Source organism: Prinia subflava, chromosome 3, assembly GCF_021018805.1.
Source record: "Prinia subflava isolate CZ2003 ecotype Zambia chromosome 3, Cam_Psub_1.2, whole genome shotgun sequence".
Taxonomy (NCBI): Eukaryota; Metazoa; Chordata; class Aves; order Passeriformes; family Cisticolidae; genus Prinia; species Prinia subflava.
The window spans coordinates 73,171,114-73,188,176 of NC_086249.1; the positions used below are offsets into that span (position 1 = coordinate 73,171,114).

Genomic DNA, 17,063 nt, shown 5'->3' on the forward strand with positions numbered 1-17,063 from the left:
CGTGTGTAAATTTCTGACCGCTCTGCTTGTCTCTGAGAGAAAGTTCCCTCTGTGAAATGCAGTAACCTGATAGACCAAGGTCATGGATCCTGCCTCCTTCTAACACTTCTCCCACAGAATTAATACCAGAGCTTCTCAGTCCTGAGTTTGGGCCTTAGGCTGAAACTGAGATGCATTTTTTTTTAATGACAAATGACAAACAGAAATGGACTTTACACATCTGGTTGAAGAAACTTCCAATAACTACACACTAAGTGAGAAATTCTGATTCCTGCACTTTTTTTTCTCCTCTTTTACATGACTGGAAAATTAAAGGACACACTTATGTAGGGATAACCCCCAGAAATAAAAATAAGATCAAGGGGAAGCCACTTTTAAAGATTGATTGAGTATCAAGATTATCAAACTGAAATCTGCCTCGTAAGGGTTAGTCAGACCAGCAGTCTGTCAGCAAACATGCAATTTTCTGAACTATTTCAAAGGCAGTTAAAGATTTTCTCAAAGTTGAGTCAATTCAAGCTAAGGCTCTAGGTGCTTCATGCTGTGCAGGTGGATTTATTCAGACTGAGCTTTTGAACTATCACAATGGAGGCTGTGATCAAAACAAAAATGACAGACTGACTAGAACCTTAAAAACACCACCATGGTGAGAATAAGAGATAAAAAATTCATTAACTTTTACTAGATCAAGAAATATGTACTTTATTTTGTGCTGATTAAAATTTTAGTTTCAGCCCAGAGGCATTTTTCATTTGGGATTTTTTTCTAAATATGTTTTTAGGGAGGCTAGAGACAGCTAGATTCACAGGAGTGCTTTGTTTTGACCCTTGAAGGCTGTGATGTTGGGCAAGGAACCAGGTCACGTCTCATGTGCAAGGAAAAACTGTTATGTATGTTTTCTCTCTCACCCTACCACCCCTTCATGGGCCTAGAACATCTGTAATGAATCTAACTAGAAGTAATTGTCCAAGATATCTGCTTATTCCTTAAGAGCTGATAGGAATGTCTCCTTTTTGGTGAGCTCCAGATTTCATGTTGGCACTAAAATGAACAATCAGTCATAACTGAGGACTGGAGTTTCTTCAGATGTGTAATGGCTTCATAGCACACAGGGCAACAGCATTAGGCAAAAATAAGTTTTGCCACCCGGACAATGAGCACCAAAGTCATGTATTCTTTCTGCCATGTATTGTCTTTCCTATCACTGTTGGCATCCCAATTCATTTCTGTGGGTGTTACACAGATTGGAGATAATTAGATTGGTTTTGAGTCAGGGGTCTCCTCATTCTTCTCACTGGTTGCCTGCCTGCCATTCATCCCTCAAAAAAGCTCACCTTGCTGTGGGATAATACATGCCATGCTTATCTCACCTGCCGAGAATGGACCAAGCACCTGAGCCCTGGAGATCTGCTCAAGACCTCCTGATGTCTGTCTGGATGACAGACAAGCAGAAGTTCTCACAAAACTCTTCTCTTTTCCTTCACCTTTGCTATGATACAGAATAGAGCCACCAGACCCTCTTTCCTCCCTCTCTGTTCTGCTTGTCTTCCTTCCACAGTTCAGGGACTCCTTCTCTCAACCTCCATTGCTCCTGCCACCTTCTCTCACTTCCATGCAGATTTACCCTTCCATCTTCTCACTCCCAAATCACGAGACTTCTTTTTGGAGGTTGCCTACTGTCACACTCCCACCACCACTTACAGCCCTCCCACCACCACCTGTGCAAGCTGCTGGTCTCTTTGTGTCCCAGTACATCTAAAGCTGAGCTCAACCAGAGCTGCACAGCTCAGCTCAAGCTGAGATGAGGAACCTCTTGGGAAGGTGGAAGGACAGCTTGCATCTCTCGTTTCCGTGTCACAGCTAACATTGTGCCATGTCCTCCCAGCAGGTTAGATCTTCCTCTGCTCATGAAATGACAAGCTAGGTCCATCAGAGAGACCCCAAAGCAAGTCCTGTATTTAGCCTACAATTCTGCATTCCTCCAGACCCTCCTCAGCTGCAGAAGACAGTCTAGTGTTTGCTTTTCTGGGAATAACATTGCTGTTAATGAATGATAACATTTAGCTGTAGTACAGCTCCTCAAAACCGTTTATTTTTTTCTCTTTTTTTAATGCTAAGGGTTGATATGGCTTGAGGCTGGGTAGCCCTCAGAGCCTTGTGCAAATCAGATCCCCATCTGCATCTGCTTCCTCTGGGCTCCAGGAACCAGAGCCACATTCAGGTCAGCCTCAAGGCTGTTGCAGATTGACCCCCGAGGAAGACCTCTGCACTGGAGAGATACTGAGGAGCTTCTTAACATCACTTAAAAAAAAAAAAAAAAAGTCTAAAATGCCACCAGACAAGGCTTAAATATCTTACACAAAAGTCATGTCCCTGTCTCCCAGAAGAACACAGTTGAATTGCAGGTTTTTACCAACAAAGGCAGGGGTCCAAATACTCATGGACTGCTTGAGACACCTCCAGGGAAGACTTTTAAAGTGAACTCCAGAGCCTGCTGAGCTCAGTGAGACGTTAAAGGTGGACTCCACCCAAAGGAAACTCATCTATAAAAAAATGACACCGTTGCTTATAGTCATTCTGAAAGACACAACCAGTGTTTGTGTTGAGAGGGATGCTTTCTTAGCACTTAATTGCTGTCTAAGGAAATTATAGCATGGCCAAATGAATGCCATAAAATTGATTACCTTGTAGAAGTAGTAGTAACTATTATTATTATTTAATTATTAAATATTTTTATTTTCATTACAATGTGTTGTGATACATCACAGCATATTGTACTTCAGAACTTATTACTGCATATACTCATTATAATGCTCCAGGAATTCAGAATTTCATGGGTTTTTTACCAGAAATACATGCTGGGTCTTTTCATTCTGAAAGTTTTTTCCCCAGTTTTAGAGATGAAAGCTTCTTTAAAAATGGTAATGAATTAAAACCTGCAAAATTTTAATTATTTGTAGCCTTAAGGATCAAAAAGTAGAAAATATAAAGCCCTATTTCTAGCCTGCTATATTTGAACTAAAAGAAGATTGTTAAAAAAAATAATAACCAAAGAAGCAAATGAAATCTTATTTTTGGAGGAGTTTTCAGGGGGTCCGATTCAATATATTTTGCACTCTTTGAAGCTATGAGACTGAAACTCCTTCCTGTTTACCTGTGGGCTCATGGTGAGAATACTGACAGTTGGTTTCAATTTTTTATATGTGGAAGTGAGAGGAGTTAAAGCAAGAACTTGAGTCTTCCTCCTGCAACCATGTTCAAAGTAAAATGCCCCGGCGTTTCTGCATATGAGGCTATAGCATCAATAGCCATAGCTTGAGGAGTCACACAAATGTTTTGCCCTCCATTCCAAGACAAAAACTAAGCACCTGCTCAGATCAAGGATCTTGATCATTATTTTTGTGGTAGACTGTAAAAGGATAAACTTCAAGTGCAGACCAGCCTCATCAGTGTCTTGTGTGGGAGCATGCCCCGAGTCTTTGTTACTGGAAATAACCATTAGGAAAACAAAGGTAAAACTTTAATTACAGAGAATAAGGATATTTTTTGTAATTCTTATAAAATCTTGATTGCATAAAATGTCATGTGAGCATATATCTCTATATAGCAGAAGGAACTCTTATTTGGATGTTAAAACTCCCAAACAAAGAACTTTGCAAAGGCCTTTTTCTTTCCACTGCCTCTATTCAAGAGTGCCTTGAATTACAAAGTCTGGTGTAAACATCTACAGTGCAAATGCTCAGAGCTAGGTAAGACAAACCCATCCCTGTCTCAAAAAAACCCAACACGGGGTTTCTCCACAGGCTCAGAAGCCCAGGTGCCACCTTTGGTTCTGTACAGAGGTGTCCACACCCCAGAAGTAGCTTGTGTTCTTGTGAGCAGCTGGCCTTTTACAGCTTTGGGGCTAGTGAGTGTTTACATGTTCCATCTCAGAAATGCCTTTTAGTCAAACACATACATTTAGGAGAGGGAAACAGATTTTTAGGCACAGAGGGCATTTTGTGCAGAGGACTAACTCCTGATGCTCCAGGATGCCTGACTTTCAGCTGGAGACCCTCTGTATATAAAAGTACCATACACTATATGGACATCAAATGCTTGTCCAGGCTGCAATGGATGCCACTCCCTCAAATAACCCAGTTTTTTACCTTGTTCTCTTGGGCACCACAGCACTGAATTCTTGCTGAGAATATTGCTCCACTGCTCTAAACCTCTTCTATAAATGAGAGTTGGGAGGTCAAGCCATTACTTTAGGCCATTTCTGCACTTCATTACATAAGCATCACTCAACAGTAAAATGTACTTGGTCACAGTTATGCAAAAAACACTTCAGTTTTTCTCTTCCATGGAGATGATCAGAGTCTTCTCCTCTGGCCACCTGCATATTCTCAGCATGAAACAGAAATCATGTGTAGGGCAGAGCATTCGATACCAAACTGCAGTGGAACAGTACTTGAAAGACCTCGAAGTGAGGAAGGAGTTAATCATTGCAAAATAGTCATTTCCTGAGTCCTCTGGTTGGATGAATAAAAACTTTCAACTATTTCTATTTCTTCTGTGTCATTTAAGAGGCTTTCAAGGTGCACAGTACCTCTCAGACCAGGTAAGGAGTACAGCTTTTCACTTCTTCATTGTTTATTCATAATAGTTTTCAGAGGAGCCAGACTCAGTCAAGACTGATTTTTTTCTCCCTCCTATTATTTACATCTGAACTGAGAACAAAGTTCATTGCAATCCAAGGAGTACATGTGTCTCTTTGTGCCAGATGGCTGTGAGCTGTAGAAATAAAGGAAGAACGGTATGGCTTACTAATAGAGCAAAGTTAATTAAGAAATTATGTTGCACATATTTAGAAGTCAGAATTATTACAGTAAATACTGCAGCAAAAGGGAAAGAAAACTCATTGCCAGTTTTAAGGAGCTCATTTTGCAAGAACCACTAACAAAATAAGGAGTTCTCAGGTGCACAGTTTGCTTTAGTGAGGAGCAAAGTAAAAATCATAATGTCTTCAACTCAGTTTTTAAAAAGAGGAAGAATGAGCCTCTACATTTGGGGGACAGAAAAAAAAATGAAACCCAGATAATTTTGGACCAGTTTTAGTTGAAAATCTGGACTTGATATCTATCTTTAGGTATTGCAAAGTCATGTATTGTACTCATCCTGAGACTGCTCCGGAGATTTGCAACAACCCAACATACACACAGAAGTGATTGTGGAACAATATCATAAAGTGATAGAACTTCATCAGGGTCTTTTGCTGCGAAAAAGCTGAACTCAGACAGGCAGGCACCAGAAGGAAGTCCCGTAAGACAGTGCACTTTTGCATACAGCATTAGTTGCCTCTTAATAGATAAGGAGAGAGATTGTGTGAAAATCTTTTTGTTTTGCTTAATGGTTCAGAAACAAGCATAAAATAGTCATCTGTGGGGTAGTTATTGTAATAATGTCCTGTCATCGTGTCACCATACAAAAAGGGAAATTGTACATGCCATGCTGATCCCTGAGTGAAATCATACACTCGTATGGCATTTGTGGGTTTTTTAAGACTCAGCAGGGTTTGACATTTGTGGGTTTTTAAATCTTTGTAATCAGTTTTAATGTTTGGACATTGACTTGTTGAATGTTTGGTTTAAACACTTTCTGGATTTTATACATAGTAGCCAGGAGAATGTAGTTAGAATTTTTAATAGACAAAAAATTTCCATCCTTGTTGGGACTTCATTCCTAAATCATTTCCACTTTACTTGTGAAATTGCCATTAGAGTAGCAATTGGACCTCTGTAATGGATTTCACCCCCAACAGACTCAATGATCCACTTGAAGTTTTGTCACTGCATCTACAGATGGAGAATTCATATGAATCCCAGCTGATGCTAGACTTGTGCCTTGACTTTTGCACCTCCCCAGAGCAGGCACCCCAGTCTTCCCTTGCAAACAGCTGTGTCAGTTTAGAAACAGCCAGAAGGCATGTCACCATTCAGCTATGGCATGGGTAAAAGCATTTGCAGCAGCCTTAGTCTTCTCAGTTTGAACATCAATGATTATTTGTGTGAAAATCTTTTTGTTTTGTTTAATAGTTCAGAAACAAGCGTAAAACAGCATTTTGCTGTTGCTTACAGGTCTGAATGGCCTTGGTTGGTAAACACTTGCAGCCTATGCCATAGTCTGCAGGAGGAAAGCTGTCTGAGGTGTGCCCACTGCCCTGCAGTCATGTTTCCCAGCTACCGAATAGGCACAGCTCAAGGGAAAGTGTTCAGCAGCTTTGTGTGGGAAGAGCAAACTGAACCCAGGCATCCCCTGTCGCCAACCAGCATCTCACCCACTGCTTGTGTATTCACCTTGCAGCTTGGGTTTGGGTTCAGCTCAGATGTGTCTGCCTGTGCAGATAATTAGGCTTTCAGTGATGACGATTAGTGCAGAACAGGCCAGCTCAGATTAAAAATGTTTGCTCTCAGTGCTCTCTTTCAGCACCAGTATCTTTGTTTGATGTGGGAAAAGGGTGCACTCCTCTGTTGGAGGGTGGCATACGTTATGTGTAGCGGTTGTGTGTAGCAGCACTGAAAACAAACAAATACTAGAAAGGTCCTTCCTTGTAGGGTGACTTTGGTCTGCCACAGTAACTGCCGCATTCTGGTCAAGTGGCCAGAGGACAGAAACCCAGACACAACTCAGCTGCAACAAGCTCTTTTGTGGTAGACTCACCTGCCCTGCCTGAAAATGAAGGCACACTAAGACTGTGTCACCCTGTGTCTAAAATATGTGCTGGTGTTTTGCACATGTATTGCCGCTTAAAATCTTTACTTCACATTTGCACAGTTTCCAGATAAAAAGTTGTTTTGAAACAGAAGTTCAGGGGGCTTCACTGTTGACAACTAATGTTTGCAAAGCTTTCAGTTGGACAGAAGAGAGGTATTCTGATCAGGCATATTTATTGACACTAGTTCCATGCTCTTCACAGCGTGCAAAACAAGCTTGAAAAGCTCTCCTCTGAAAAATGACATTATAGAAGTGACATTACAGTTTGGACCTTGACTACTGCCTCCAGAATTCCTGGATGAAATGAGCTCTATTTATAATTAAATGTCCGTGGGATTGTTGTTTTGGCTTGATTATTCTTCCTGGCAGCTCTCAAATGGGAAAGTCAAGCTGGTGTTCCTCTTGAGTTTACTATTTATACACAGGAAACCTGAGAGGGACTCAGCCTGAGATTTAAGGTTGTTATTAAAAATAGGTTTAAAATGGGTAATATACTCCAATTTTTGTCTAAATTTAGTTGCTAATCAGTCAGAAATATCCCACAGGATTAATTTTCTACCTCTTTGAATCTGGTAATGTCAGTTTGATCCAGTCCCTTTTCATATATTTTTGATTGGAAACCTTCTGTCCTTATGGAAATTTTCCATTGGTAATCTTATTTTTCAGTGTTGATGAATATTTAACTAAAGCTAAATACTCAGAGAAAGAGAGAGAGAAGTCTGTGTATGCTTCACGCAACAGCTCAGTAATTAAATACTGGGATTTAGCTGTCGTTGATACCTTAACAGAGAGATTCTGCCTTTTTTGCACACAGACTGGTGAGGGTCCAAGAGTTGTTCAGGCTGGGGCCAGGGATCTGTGAGCTTGGTCGTCAGGAGCTGCACATTTTTGTCACATTTTCACACTACTGCATGATGAAGAATTTGGGCTCAGCAGCTGGTGAATTGAAAAACCTTGCTCTCCCAACTGCTGACTAAATCTTGAAATAAGAACAGAAATTACACCTTTCAATGGTCATGAAGAAGCAGCTAGGGCTACTTACTGTGAGATACACTGCATGTGATTCACATCTGCAAAAATAAGAAGGGAAAAATCTGCAAAAATGAGAAGGGAAAATAGCAAACCAACAAGAAGTTTGTGCTCTTTTATCTTTTCTTCACTTTCAGATGTCTATATTCTGAAGCTTTAGTAGTTCTCACATGTATATTTTGCAGCTAATGAACCACATATTTAAGGCTGTGAAAGAAAATAGAAAATGTTATCAATGGTTGACACTGTGTCACTATTTGTAATTATCTTTAGATATGCCTTTTGGTTTGGGTTTTCTTTTTGCCGTTGTTGTTTTTTGGTTTTTGGTTTTTTTTAATTCTTAAAAGATTGTTTGTTCATTTCTACAGATCTTACTCATAGCGGAAAGCTGATCTTCTGCAGCACGGAAACATCAGCAGTGAGATGGTGAGACAAATTCCTTAGGGAGCTGCCTGTAAGTCTGGTCAACACTTAAGATGAAAAGTTTTGCATTTTCTTTGGCAGGATGTTACATGCAGAGTTTAGCTGAATGAGGCAATTGCTGAAGCAATAAGGGAATATTCAGGAACACGAGCTTTGAGTAGGTGAGTAAGCACAAAGGCAGAAATAATCTCGTTAAGACTTTTTCTTTCTTCCCAGCCCCCCCTCCATCCCCTCCCCCACTTCTAAAAAATATGATTGGTCTTTGAGAGTCGCTAAATCATGCCCGATTGAAATCTGTTCTCTCAGAATCCCAGATACACTGAATAGACACCACTTTAGGGCCACAGTGGTTCAGCAGTTGAAAGCTGTGAGAATAAGCCTCTTTTGTACATTTGTCGCTTCACCTTGTGACAGTCAAGCAGTGCAGGGATCAAAGGGAAATCCTGCTGGAACACAGAGAGTGGTGAGAGATAGGGTAGGAAACTGTGGCTAAGTAAGCTCTGAAATGGTGAGGATGAGAAGAAAAAAAGAAATGGAAACTGGTAGTAGGAACTCAGGGTAGATAAGGACAGAGGGTGGGATCTGAACAGCAGTTAACATGGGGAAGAGTCTTTGGGTTACATGCTGCTGATGATGAAAGTGGATTTGTAGAGGACAGCAAGGTGTGATTCTTTCAGCTCTTTCCCCAACATACTCTGGAGAACCCCCTGAACTATCCAAGTCTCAGAAACCTAGTAAGTAAATCTTGTAGGCAGCACGGGTGTGTCTGCACCCTCTAGTGGGTCACACAGAAAATGTAACAGCAGTAACTTTTCATTTCATTTGCTGGGACCAGTCATTTCCTGATCTTTAGCGTATTTAACACACCTGTAGTAATTGTTCTCAGACCCTGCAACATGATGGCAGCATCCAAACTTATTCTCTTGGATGGTCTTTTATCTGTCATAACTCCTGAACTATACAAGAAGTGGATTGTGGCTCAGAGTTTTTTCAGGGAGCATTAGTTGGTGTGAGACAAAACCATGCCAGAACTGTAACAGCCCAAGCAATTGAATTTCATGGTCTGAACACTGTTCTGACAGTGTAAAATTTACTAATTTTGACATACTTTACATGTGGTAAGATCTCTCTAATGCAGGTGGTATATTCCTCAGAGTCCTAAGGGTAAATATTATAGAATAATACTTCAGCACAAAAAGTCAATGAACAACCTGTTTAGTAGCAGACCATTTCCTGCCTCATTGTTCATATCTCATCTACTTGCTGCTGGAGGACACATGCTGACTGAGATGTAGAACCACAGGAAAAAGCAGCCTTGTGATTTTAGTGTCTGAGTGATGTTCTGGGAAATATGATTCTGCCATTGATTCTACCTGAAAGGAGACTCTCAGAAAAGCTTTTGTGATGCTAGGAAAACGTCACCTTCTTAAAAAAAGGATACATGCAAAATGCCCGAAATGGAGCTAGGATGGAACTTCAGAGCTTCAGCTCTGAACAGGGAAAATTCTGATGTAGCCTCTGACTACTGGGGATTTATACCATAATAGTTGCTTCATATCACACAAGATAGAAGTACTTAAGGTACTTAGAGAAAAATACAGAGAAGATATCCATTAGCAATTATAGAAGAAATGGATTTTGGCAGGACTGGGAGAGCTGGTCTTGTGCCACCAAGGAGAATGTTTAACGAACGTCACTGAAACCGTTTCTTCTGTACAAATACAAGTACTTGCTTTTCAAAAGGTCAAAGAGTAGGAAATAGTGTAACTCCTCCTCTAGAGCACACTCCTAGGAGAAAGAGCATGCCCATTCAACTCTGTTTTTGGGAAGTAGTTAAAAACTTACCCACATCTTTCCTTACTAGCTAGGTACTATGCTAGAACTATGGTCTGGGCTGAATTGCACCCAGCCAGTAGAAGCTGGAATCGCAAGCAAAGGAGGAAACAAGAGGTCAGAAGCCTGAAATACCACTCAGCTAGAAGGCTAAAGACCTTATCTCTGGTCTTGTCTTCAGAGACACAGTTTCACAGTAATCACTGGATAACTCCAAAGGCCAAACTAAAGAGTAGATTCCAGGCCATGTGAACTTACTTGATGGCTGCCTTTGTCACCAGACTAGAGAATCTCTTGCCCTCCTTCATGGTGATTTCATCTTTCCCTGAGTTGTTGTATTGATAATTTTTTAGTGTGCATCTCTGATGTGAAAGATGAACAGTAACCAGAAGCTTTGTGGCGAAAGCAGTCTCCAGCTCAGATAAGTCCCATAGTCAGACTTGGAGGGCAGCCTAAGGCATCTATTTCCTCAAATTAACCACTGCTTTATGATTCAGACAGGGAAGAGAAGTGTTTTTCTTCTGTCAACTGTCCTAAAAAATTGTAGCTAATTATACTTAGGCCCCAGAAAGAAAAAGGCAACAGGGAATTTTAACAAAAGGAACTTTGGCAAAGAGGTTCAAGACTCCCTGTAGTTGCCCTGTGAGAGTATGTCCTGTGAGACTCACTACTTTTTCCCCCAATTTTTCTTGTTCTTAAGGCTCATCCTTTGTCTGCACTGGATGACCTATATGTTTGGCATGTGAAGAGTGCTGACTTCACACTCTTCCTTACTGTTTTTCTGACTATTCCAGATCCCATTCTGAGACACCTAAGCCTTCACTGGTGCCTTCATCCTTCCACCCATATGATTCTTATCTTCCAGAGCTTGAAATTCTGTTTCAAATCTGGTTTCAAGGGGTTAAGCTTTCAGAAACAGGCACCAACTCTTAGTTCCTAATTTTCAAATGTTTATTAAACAATATCTGGATCTAACTTGCAGAGTATTGAGTACTCACAAATCCAGGCATGGTCAATAGAAATATGGCTTTGAAAGAGTAACATTTTATTTAAAGCTAAATGCTCTTAGAAATCAGGTCCTAGGCAACTCAGAGCCATCAGTCCTCACTTTCCTCTTTCTAATATGGGGTTAAATAATCTTTATATTAGAGGAAGGCTGCAAATAAGACATTTTTATGTGTTTCTGAAGCACTTTGATGCTACAACACTGGATGCCATAAAAATGTCCCAAAAATAAGTTGTTTAGTATTTAGGACAAGAGTTTGAACAGTGCATTGTACATAGGGCATAGCATCATTTATTAAACAATCAGGAGAAAAAGGTATAAATTTTTCTGATATGGTATTTTGGCTTTGGAAAACTGATATTTTTTCCAACAGAAATCAAGTGGAAAAGGGCAAGCTTAAACATGTCCATTTTCCAGCCTGTGACCTGTAGAGTTTCTTGGCAACTGGGCTGATTTCCTGTCTTCAGCTTGTTGACTTCCACCATCATTCAGCTAAAAAGCAACCTGCTGATGAAATTCTGGCTCTCAAAATCTTCAGCTATTTATTGATTTGGGCTGCTAGTATAGTCACTTTCCTGAAATAAATGGGCATTGTGAGCATTTCAACACAGAAGGAAAAGACAAGACATTTGCATAAGGGACACCTTCCATTCCCCTCAATTGCATGTCTCTGCAAAGTTGCTGATCTCAGTCACACAGTGTTTAAATCCCCAGTGCACTGACCAGAGCTGTTGGGGTCTTTAGAAATGCATAGTTAGTCAAAAGTTTGCAACTTATCCATAACTGCAGCTAACAGAAGTTGGCTGCTAGCACATGAATGTGAGACTGAGTTAAACAGAAGCAAGATCAAGACCTTAAGCTGGACCAAACACTGCCTTGCACATTGCATACAACATCTCCTCATCAGCCCAATTTGTGACCTAAGTCTGTATATCCCTGTCAAAGAAAATCACTGGAACCCAGTCTTTCACATGAAGATGTGCCTTCTTGGTCACCACTTTTTCCCGTGCGGCATAAACATATCTAACATCTCTAAGATGATGAAGAATGAAGTTTCCTGTTACATGTCTGGCTTTTGCAACATCAGCAATTCTCAGCAGTGCAGATACATAGTCTTAAAATCTGGTCTTGGTGGATAAAATAGCCTCACAAGCTCAGGTTTGACTCACTGAGGTCTTTTATGGTGAAAAGCATGTTAAATGTTTGACATTTAAAACCATATATACTTGTGAAAATTATTTTTTGATCTTTTAAAATAATTTTTTTTCCACAAAAAGCTCTTCTCTGAGAAACTAATAGGACATGGCACAGTTTTCCATGTTATAGTAGGCAGACAGGTTTGTTCAACTCACATGTCTGTTTCTGCTAATGTTTTTGGGTTGAGTACATAATTACCCCCACAGGAGAGGGGCAGAGATCATAGCCAATATGGGTATGAATAACAAATATGATTCGTCTATCCTGGGCTTGGAAATGTTTACACTGAGTGGGATGGACTCTCAGCACCTCCCAGCTTTTTGCTGCTGCAGTCCTGCAAAAAACCAACTGCAAACTCTCACAGCAGTGCCTGGGAATTACTTTGTTAAATGTGGAACACCACCATGTGGAAAGACTATTGCTATGCCAGTTAGCAGCAGGAGAGCAGAGAGAGAAAGGAATCGATTTTATTACAGAAAACTCAATTCCTTTGGTTGTGCCTATTTTTCTGACTGCTCTAACTTGTCTTTGGGACTACTGTAGTCATGAGTGTAGAAGGAAAAAGAGGTGGTCAGAAACAGAATTAGTTAGTTTGGAGAAGACTCTCAAGATCATCTAGTCCAACCCTTACCCCAACACTGCCGAGTCTGCCACTCAACCATGTCCTGAAGTGTCACATCTGCACATCTTTTAAATACCTCTAGGAATGGTGACTCCACCATTTCCCTGGGCAGCCTGTTCCCATGCCCGATAACCCTTTCCATGAAGGAATTTTCCCATTACTCAATCTAAACTTCCCTTGGTGCAACCTGAGGCCATTTCCTTCTTTCCTATCAGTTACTTAGGAGAAGAGACCTACTTGGATCCAACCCTCTTTCAGGTGGCTGTAGAGAGTGATAAAGTCCCCTCTTTTCTTCAGACTCAACAACCCCCACACTCCCAGCTGTTCTTAGTAGGACTTGTGCTCCAGACTTCATTGTCCTTCTCTGTACACTCTCCAGCACCCCAATGCCTTTCTTGCAGTAAGGGGCTCAAAACTGAAAACCTTTGCCATCTTCATGTGGTCTGGAGATTTGACTTTCTCAAGTTTGAAATAAAAATCTCAATGTTGCAGCTTGCCATTGCCAACAATTTTGTTGTTCACACTAACATGCTACAGGAGCTATAAATCCTCCCCTGCCCACACCTGCCACAGCAAAGTAAAAAAGTTCACATCCTCTATGTATCATCAGCTTAAAATTTTCTAGTAAATCTGAAGAAAATAGGTAGGGGTATATTCACAAAGAACCAGCCAGAAATTCAAAGTGTGCCAGGTGTTAGAAATAAAGCCATGCTTATATATTAAAGATATTTTGATGTCCAGCTATGGGCCCAAGAGAACTGAATGCTAAATGCTTTCACTTCCTTCAATGGAAGATAAACGTAGAGTTCATTCATAAACTGCTCTGTCACATGTTGGGTCAAGCAGGATTTGATGTACGATTTGCAAACTGATATTTATATACACAAGAAATACTTTGTCTTCTATTCTGAGCTATGTTTTCCTTGTTTTGGCCCCAGACAGAAAAAGGGGAGGGTGAAAGGCATTTTGAACAGTTAGGATGTGACACTGCCCTGTAATGGGAGATAACACCAATATCTGTGGATCCAGTGGCTCTGAAGACAGTAGAAAACACAGGTCTATTTTCTTACTGTGATTTACAATGGATTAATATAATAATGAATATTATCCTTATTGCCATTGCACACATCTACAAACTTCTCCTGAGTTCTTATGGCCATTACACATAGAAAACCATATGCAGTTGCACTAATCAGGGAAAAGAACTAAAAAAACATTAGGAATTATAAATGTCTGAACTCTAGGCTTTCATCCAGCTGGCCAAATAATTTATGCAATGCTCAGAAACTTAGTTAATCTCGGGACTTTCACCTTTTATCAACCAATTCACTTTTTTTTTTTGAGAGAGAAGAAAAATACAGACTCATGTATATGGACCAAAGATCCTTTTCAAGCAAAGCTGTGCAGTGGCTGGGCTCTGTAGCTCTTTGGGTTTTATTTACATCCTTGCTTCTGTGTGAAGGATAAAGTGAACAAGTGTTTGATGCCTGTTCTGGCTGACAGTTGCCCAGGACTCCCACATTCCCTTCTGGATTCTCCCATATCACGTCCTTTCCCTACAGATGAGGCTACATGCTCATCCACAGACTTCATTTGTCTGACAAAAAAAATAAAAAATACCAGAGTCTTTCACTTCTAAGTCCAAGCTGCCCACCTGGTCTCTGTGACTAGCATTCACTGAGTGACTCATAGAAAGGATTCCCTGGCCCAGCATCTCAGTGCAGGTTCTCTCTGTTATCTCCAGCATGCTCCACAGAGCCCTGGCCCTCACCTTCCATTTCTGCAGCCCGGGGTCACTGTGCCCTTTTACTTTCTTCTGAGAGGAAGACAATAGAGTCGGGCTGAGCTTTCTGCATAGACATTATTGTCCCAATGATCTCCTCCTCCTCCAGAGAAATGTGCTGCAGAGACTTGTGGGGGTTTATTTCCTTTTTTGAGATCTGAGCCAAAGCTTGTCTCTTGATGTGTAGCCATCAAAGGCATTGAAGATAAATAACTCACAGTAGTGCTGGTAAATATATATCTCACAGACTGTTACTCACTGCTTTATTGTTTCATGTACAGCGTTAAATGGGATTTTGTGGGAGTGGAAAGTTAAGCTTGCAACAATTAAACTTCAAGGGATTTTTGAACATTAAGATTAAATGTTTTCAAATTTATCTATTTATTTTATATTTATTTATTGACATTTATTTCACTTGTGAAATTAATTAGTCCTAAATAATCCTTAATTTAAATCCTTTCCACAACAACTCAAATTGGTGAGAAATTATGCTGTAGATTTTGGCAAGGCCCTACAAACAGACAGTTGCAAACAACAGCACTTTTTGAATACATTTGCAATGTGTCTTATGCATTAATTTGTTTATATGCTAGGGCTACAAAGGTTGTATTGCTGCTGAATCACTACTGTCAATCACACCAAATGACAGGAGTATTTCCCCTGTGGAGAAACAGCCAAATATGGTACAAATTTTTAAAAGCCAGCAGAGCGTTCTCAGATCAGAATTACAGAGTATGTAAATGTTCTTTGCAAATCAGTTTGTATTTATCTTTTTGACACTGACAGTCCCAGTGTCCTTTGTGGCAAACCCCACAAAGGGTTTTAATGTGTTTGCTCTGATTTATATACTTTTGATCTACTTGATCTCAAATTAAATAAATAGATTGAAAAATTGTGCTACCTTACATTGCAAGGGTTTGGACACCAAACTCTTCTCCTTATTAGAAATAATCCCTTCACTTCATGTTTCAGTCTGGATGGGTGAGAAAACTGCTTGTTTTTTGGCTCAAAGTGTATTGTTTCCATTTCTGAAGCTCTTGTTGCAGTTTCCACTACTTATGAACACCCACACCTCCAGGGGAAAAAAAACCACCAACAAAAAGTACACCCAGTTTGGGGCTCTTCTGTGTTGTTTATACACCGTTTAAAGTGTTATCAAGTATTTCTTAACTTTTTTCTTTGCTTAAAAGCAGATTGTTTCAACCACTACTTCCTTATTTCTCCCCCTTCCTCTTAACTCTTTCACAGATAATCTCTACGTGTGCTTTACTTCTTCATTTACAGTCTGTGAATAAGACAATCTGCATCCTTCCAATCAACTGGGATTATGAAAGCCAAGCAAACTTTAAGGTATCTTTTCATCAAGACAGAGTTGAAGAGTTGGCAACAGCTTGCTAGGAGTAGGGAGAGAGGTGATGTCAGTCTCTTACCACTGAAAATCTTATAGTCTGCTCATTCATCCTTCTGACAGTTTTATTTTGAAAGCCTGAATCACAGATTGCATTGTGTTGTCACCACACAACACTAAAAATGACTTGATCCTCTGCTGCTTTCCTCAAACCTTGTCCTTCACAGTGATGTATCCACAGACCACTGGTAGGAGTTAAGTCATGCCAGAAATGCCAGGAGGTCACAAGAGGTAGCTGAGGTCCTGTGCTGGCACAAGAAGGTGTGTGTGTAATCTCCTCCATCTATGTCCTGTGAGCCTCGTTCTGTTAAAAAAACATTGGGTTGGTCCTGGCTCTGAGGCCAACCTGAGCCTTGCTGTAGCTCCATGAGCACAGCTTTTATTCTCCCTTGAGTCATTTTCTCTGGCCTGGCCTCCTAGGTATTTCCTTGTGTAATTGCCCACCTTGGCAGGAAAATGTAGTCAGTGTAGGTATGGGATCTTTATGCTGTTCTTCTCCCATTCCAGACAGGCAGGGGAAATGTATAAAGGATCTTAGCAATATGTAGAGCAAATAGATACCTATATTCCTACCTATACTCCTGTGAGCTGAAACTCATGAGGTGATCATTCATCTAAACAACGCAGGAAATCAGGAATTTTTGTTCGACAAGAAACAGCCCTACTTCACCCCTGCCTGTCACAGGGGCAAAAGATACATGAACACTCAGCCAGGTGATTTGCAATGAAAGCATCACACCCACCTACCAAATTCACTCTCACACACTTCCACAAGTACCTTATATCTGCCTGCGAGAATGATGAAAAATGTGGGGTTGATTCAGGTAGCTTTTCTATGCTGAGTGTCTTTCCTAGTCTGCTGGGGCAGGATATCTGTTCTCAAAGAGTGTAGGAAGACATTTTAACTCCATGATCTGGAAGACTGATTGAGTGGCATTACATTCTGGAAGACCTGCGGGGGTTCTTGAACTACAGAAAAGCAATTGATACTTGCAGTAAAAGCAGA

General features: G+C 40.5%; 1 protein-coding gene and 1 long non-coding RNA gene across 5 annotated transcripts in view; one reads left to right on the top strand and one right to left on the bottom strand.

Annotated features, from left to right (window-relative positions):
- The window catches only part of LOC134548083 (uncharacterized), a 45,325-nt gene that overhangs the window by 11,285 nt on the left and 16,977 nt on the right, over positions 1–17,063 (bottom strand). The window contains exon 4 of one of the 3 annotated variants that reach the window (XR_010079696.1): positions 4,612–4,776. The exons of the other annotated variants lie outside the window; for them this stretch is intronic. This is a non-coding gene — a long non-coding RNA (uncharacterized LOC134548083). Of the gene's footprint in view, positions 1–4,611; positions 4,777–17,063 lie in introns of those variants that run through there. 3 annotated transcript variants of the gene reach the window in all.
- Positions 584–17,063, top strand: part of P2RY8 (P2Y receptor family member 8) — a 38,272-nt gene continuing 21,792 nt past the window's right edge. Inside the window, exons 1-3 of one of the 2 annotated variants that reach the window (XM_063392445.1) lie at positions 585–4,603; positions 8,154–8,211; positions 8,290–8,369. The gene's annotated coding sequence lies outside the window, so the exon portion shown is untranslated. Of the gene's footprint in view, positions 4,604–8,153; positions 8,240–8,289; positions 8,370–17,063 lie in introns of both variants that reach the window. The other variant, XM_063392446.1, reaches the window with a different exon arrangement.